The sequence below is a fragment of the Erythrolamprus reginae genome, chromosome Z, assembly GCF_031021105.1.
Source record: "Erythrolamprus reginae isolate rEryReg1 chromosome Z, rEryReg1.hap1, whole genome shotgun sequence".
NCBI classification, from domain to species: domain Eukaryota; kingdom Metazoa; phylum Chordata; class Lepidosauria; order Squamata; family Dipsadidae; genus Erythrolamprus; species Erythrolamprus reginae.
Genome location: NC_091963.1, coordinates 113953169 through 113959168, shown reverse-complemented (window position 1 = coordinate 113959168; position 6000 = coordinate 113953169).

Sequence of the window (6000 nt, the reverse complement as noted above, 5' to 3'; positions counted from 1 at the left end):
TAGGAAGAAAATGAACATGGAAATATATATAAAACTAGTTAAGATAAGTTCTAATATTTAAAGTTTATTTGATAATGAACTATGTATCAGAACTTCAAATATAAAACAAATAGGAATTTTAATTAGAAATAAAATTCATGCTAAAGAATTGTTTGATTATGGAACAAAAGCAGTTAAAGTCTGGGAATTCATGAATTATATTACTCTGTTTATATGAGATTTTTATATATCTGATTCCAAAATCATTTCAAAATTTATTTCACTACATAAGTCAAGAATGCCTGAAATTTAATGCTTTATGGATTTTTAATTCTTTACGAATTTTGGGTTTCTGCCCTTCCCCCTGGAAATTAATAAAATTTAAATCTATATTTTTCTTAACATAGAGTATATAATTAGTAAGATCTAGAATGAATGAAAATAGTTGTTTTTTAAAGAATAACTTTTAAGGTGCTTTTGATTATTAATTGATCAAAGTATGTTTCTCATTTGAAGTGAATCAATAACAAGGTAAGTTTCAACCAATGGACAAAGATATAAGGAGAAATCTTCCTCCCCCAGTCTTACCCTCACCTTGCCACCTTTGATAGTTTTATCACTTTCCAATGTCTATTTATTGCCACTAATCACAAGCCTTTTTTGGCATTGGATCAGATGTTGAGCATATTTTTCAGAATAACTAGTTTCTTTGCTTAAAAATATTTGAAAGGAGATTAATCAAGGTATGTCATTCTGTTTGAAAGTTGCATATTAACTTCAGACAACATGATTTTAGACAGCAGTTTCTCCTTTTATAACTAAGCCTTAGAAATGCCTTCTGCAATCTTGATTTTCTCCAGATGTGTTAGATTACAAATCACATCAATACTTGCCAGTAGTCTGCATATTTGCAGGTAGTAGGTTGCATTAGCAAATTAACCCATGCATTTCATGTGCTTATCTATTCTCAGCATTTTGTTTTTGTTGCAATGAAACTTTGATTAAGAATGATTTATTTAATAAGCCATAACTGGTAGGTTACCTAACATGTTCAGCCAGAAACCATAATTAAGAGATTACAGAAGCTAAATTTTCAAACATGTAAACCAAAATTAACCCAACAATATTATAATTTGGCATTCTTTTATTGTTCTTTTAAAAGTCTATACAATATTCTACTTCAATCTGGTGACTATTGTGAATCAAAACAAGAGACAATGAAGAACAGAAATTGTACCACTTTGTGGAAAAAAGCAATGGTGCAAACAAAGGTACTAGTAATTAAACAGAGGTACTCTAGTTCAAATACTACTAGAGGCAATTTCATTAAGTACAGTATAGCTTTTCATTTTTCTTCCTGGTAATGTATTGCTTGAAACAACTTTATTTATAATGATGTAGATCTTTACAGGGATTACATTTCATCTAATCGTTATGGAGATAAAGTTTGGCATACCTAAGAAACAATTGAAATGGACAGTCATGCTGCAGAATAGAACTGAACAATTTGGTAAAGATAATTACACAGAATTTTCTTCTTTTATTTTGGAAATGAAACTTAAAATAAAGCTATCAAGCTTTTGGTCTTTTTGATTGATGCCTTCAGAGAAAGAAGTTATCAATCTACACATCATTAATTTTGCAAATCCATGGTCATATATTCATCTTCCATATGTGTCAAAAACGTAGTGCCATCTTCCTGCTTTTATCCTAAACAATGACATCGGTATAGTTAGAAAGGTATACTCTGAGGTATACCTTTCATCTTGAAGGGCAGATTGGCAGCATCAGTCATCCTATGTACCTATGTAATCAGTAATCCCATGTACCTCCATAGTGTTATTATCCAGCACGGTACAACCTATACTAAAGGGGCTCAATTGGAGGAAGGTCTGGAGTTGAAAATGAAGAGAGATTTTGGGCAGGAAGGGTATTATTGTATTATTGTTACAATCAAAAACACACACATACAGGTTCTGTTCTTTTGGGTGTTTTGGAACTTTGTCACTAGCAAAATGCAATGCAGGAATATTTAGATTTAGATTTATTATTAGAGTTGGAAGGGACTTTGTAGGTCATCTAGTGCAGCTCCTCTGAATATGCTGGAGTGGAGGGAGTGGGAATCCACTTTACTACATTGTGGGGGCCTTATATCTTTTTCTTTAAAACTACTGATCTGTCCCTACCATAGCAAAGGAGGCTACCAACTTGTTCCAACTGTTCATTGGTAGCCCGCATTTCCCATTCTATACAGAATTTCTCATTTTATACCCATGTTTTACAAGCAGCTTTCATTTGAGGGAAGAAGAGAGAGACTTAGCCTGACAATTCCCCAAAGTGTGCTCTTAAACCCGGAGACTGCTTTTTCTTTTACTCACACAACACAATCAGGAATCAGTGAAGTCACAGAGATACAAGAGCAAACTAAGTTATAAATGCCTGTGGGTTCAACAGCCCCCTCCTCCTTTTGTACTCATCTCTGATCCATAGCTCCATGGCACAGAAAAATGGTCACAAGGCAATTTTTCTGTAGAGGTAATTATTACTTTGTACCTGCTGATTACCAAAACACAAGGCTACTTTTACAATACAGTATTTTTATTTTAAAGTTACCGATATGTTGAAACACTAAATTGTACAATGAAATGTAAAAGTACCTATATAGTGAGAGTTACACAGGAACATATAAGGAATATAAAGGCTCACAATCTATAAATGTCTGCCATACAAAAAATATACAAACCTGCAAATGCATATAAAAGCATGATAAATGTATTTAACATGCAAGTACTTGTCAGTACATATTTGAATTATTACTTTCATCCCAATTATGTATCTTTGTATGTTGCTTTTATATTATTGCTGCACATTCTTGGGAAATGTGAAAAAACAGCACAATCTGCCTACACATTAATAAATACTGTATCGCATATATGTTTCTAAAGTACATAACCTTTGCAGTTTTCCATAGATACTGCCTCTCCAAAATTGCTATTTACAGTTCAAAAGAAATCCTCCCTCAGTAAAACTAAGAAGCATTACCAAAAACATTTTCACAGGCATAGAGAAATCTGTTTTTTAAACTTGGTGACTTAAAGTTGGATGGACTTCAATTCTCAGAATTCCCTAGCCAGAATTTTGTTAAAGTCTACCCATCTTATAATTGCCGAGTTTGAAAAACTGAGTTAAATGATCTGCTCACTTCATTATCTCTTTTGCAAAGTTTTACCACTCAAAATATCCCATATACTTCAGTCAGTCTTCCCAACCTGGAGCTCAAATACATTGGGACTGAAATTTTCAGTTCGTTTCTTATTTGAAAGAGAATAGGGAAGGACATTTTTACATTTTCTTCATATAGAATATGTTTCAAACTCTTCCTATTTCCAACTGTACAGATCCTTCCCTGCACCACAGATAGAACAGAACAGAGTAACCGAGTTGGAAGGGACTATGAAAATCTTATAGTCTAACCCACTGCTCAAGTTGGAGACTTTATACTATTTCAGACAAATGTTCATCCAACCTCTTCTTAAAATCCTCCAGAGGTGGAGCACCTATAAATTCTGAAGGCAAGCCATCCCACTGGTTAATTGTTATCATTGTTAGGAAATTTATCCTTAGTTATAGATTGCTTCTCTCCTTCATTAATTTCCATCCATTGGAAAATAGATTGACTTCCTTTTCTCTACCCCCTAGATATTACAATGTGACTATTATGTCATCCCTAGTCCTTGTCATTAAACTTTAGACATACCCAATTCCTGCAACCATTTTTCATATGTTTTAGCATCCGTTCCCCTAATCATCTTTGCTGCTCTTCTCCACATTCTTTCTAGAATTTCAACATCTTTTTAATATTATTATATTATATTTAATTGTTCAAAACCATCAGAATGTGCGTAATAATCTAAAAGTAGATACTCCAGAGACTGATATTAAGACATTATGTAGCAGTGCCCTTCTTTACAGCAGTGTTTTTCAACCTTTGTGGCTTTCAGATATGTGGATTTCAACTCTTAGAATTCCCCAGTGAAAATTGCTGGCTGAGAAATTCTGGGAGTTTAAGTTCACACATATTAAAGCCACAAAGATTGCTTTATAATTTCTTTCACAACATTTTCCACAACACCTTTGAATTTATGCTTTCATTGAGCAATCTACATCACCACATTTCTTGCTCTCCTGACCTTTTAGATTTCAGTGTTAGTTTAGGATGGCATGCACACATATGTGCAAGTTATATATGCAGATGCATATATAAAATCAGCTGAAACCTACCCAGTGTGGGATGGCAGATACATGTTTTCAACTGGCTAGGGATGAAAGAAAGTAACTAGTACAAAGACTCCCAACTGCCTGTTTATAGTTACCCATATACCCATCCATCCATAATAATTTTTAAATTGCTTGCTGCAATTTTTCTTAGACCATACAAGACACTTGAAGATTTGAATGGGGAAAAAAATCTGATGAGCAAACCATTGAAGAGATGTCTAGTGAAGACTGAAAATATGCAGTCAATTTTAATTAAAAAGGAAAGGGAAAAAAACAAGGGGGTGGGGTGGGATGAAGCAACTGCAATCTTAAACACCAGCACCCGAAGCTACAAAAATATGTTATAGGTTCCATTTCGTTAAGGTTAAGGTTCTTAAATAGCCTGAGTAAATTATATTTAGAATTTGAATTCTGAAGTTGGTTACCCCTCCTTGTATGTTGCCCTTCTATATAACACTCCAGTGCCTATTCTTTTGATTTCCAAGGTAAAGCAACATTCCACTAATCCTTTCTGCCTCTCATGTTATTTAATCATTTTCTAATTCTAAAATCCCTCAATTTAAATATTGTGTAGTGGCTAAGGCACTAGGCTATTACAGTAATTGAAAGACCATGAGTTCTAGATCTACCTTAGGCACAAAACACAAACCCAGCTGGGTAACCTTGAGCAATCACTCTCAGCCCTAGGAAAGATGCAGTGGCAAACCATTAATGAAATATTATCAAGAAAATTGAAGGACTTTGTCCAGGGAATCTCCAGGAGTCTAAAATCAATTTGACAGGACCAAAACAAACAAACAAACCTCTAAAACAGGCACTAATAAATGTTTCTATGCAAACAAATGTTTGTAAAAAAAATTTATTTGAAGATCCACTACATTACTATTTGTTTATGGGCGTTTAAAATTGTTATTATGTACATAACAATATGAAATCACAACTTCCTCTTCTTTACTGGTGTTGGCTTGCAAAAAAAAATGCATATATCTCAAGTTTTTCCCAGAGTCTAGAAGATGGTAATGTGTCTATATAGTATGTGCGGAATTAAACAGTGTATCCTTTTATAACTGACAGAAATGTTGTCAATACCTAAGATTGTATTATTATTTTATCTGGCATTTCAAGATAACAACACATACGCATAGACATTTATGGTCAAAGACCGAGTCAAGCAAACATATATTATTTGAATTAGTCATTCCAAACTGATGTCCTTCAGAGGTAGTGCCTAAATAATTAACATAAAATGATGGACAAATGTAGTCCAAGCCATATGGTGAACATTCCTAATTTATATCAGATAATTCTACAAGATTAAATATACACAATTTTGTTTATACGGGTGTACTTGTATATTTTTATCTGTCACAGATTGGTCTGCTAATATTTTATAAATTGTATGGATTTCTCCATTCTCCATTCCTTTTATAGTGATTTAACTGTTTATTATTGTCAAAAGATCAGGGGGAATCAGCGTTAAAACTAAGTGGGTGAATATTTCAGGGGTTTTACTTTTCTAAATTCTTTGTCATTTTCATTATTTGAGGGAACTTTCAGATGAATTGTTACAATGTGATACAGTATTAGTAAGTTATTTAGTTTAACTTACCATCTCAAATATGACCCTGAATGGCTAACAATATTAAATCTATATACACATGTACACATACATGTACATATATTACATTCATGCATACATGTATATATAGATACATATATACACAGCCACATATACTTACACCA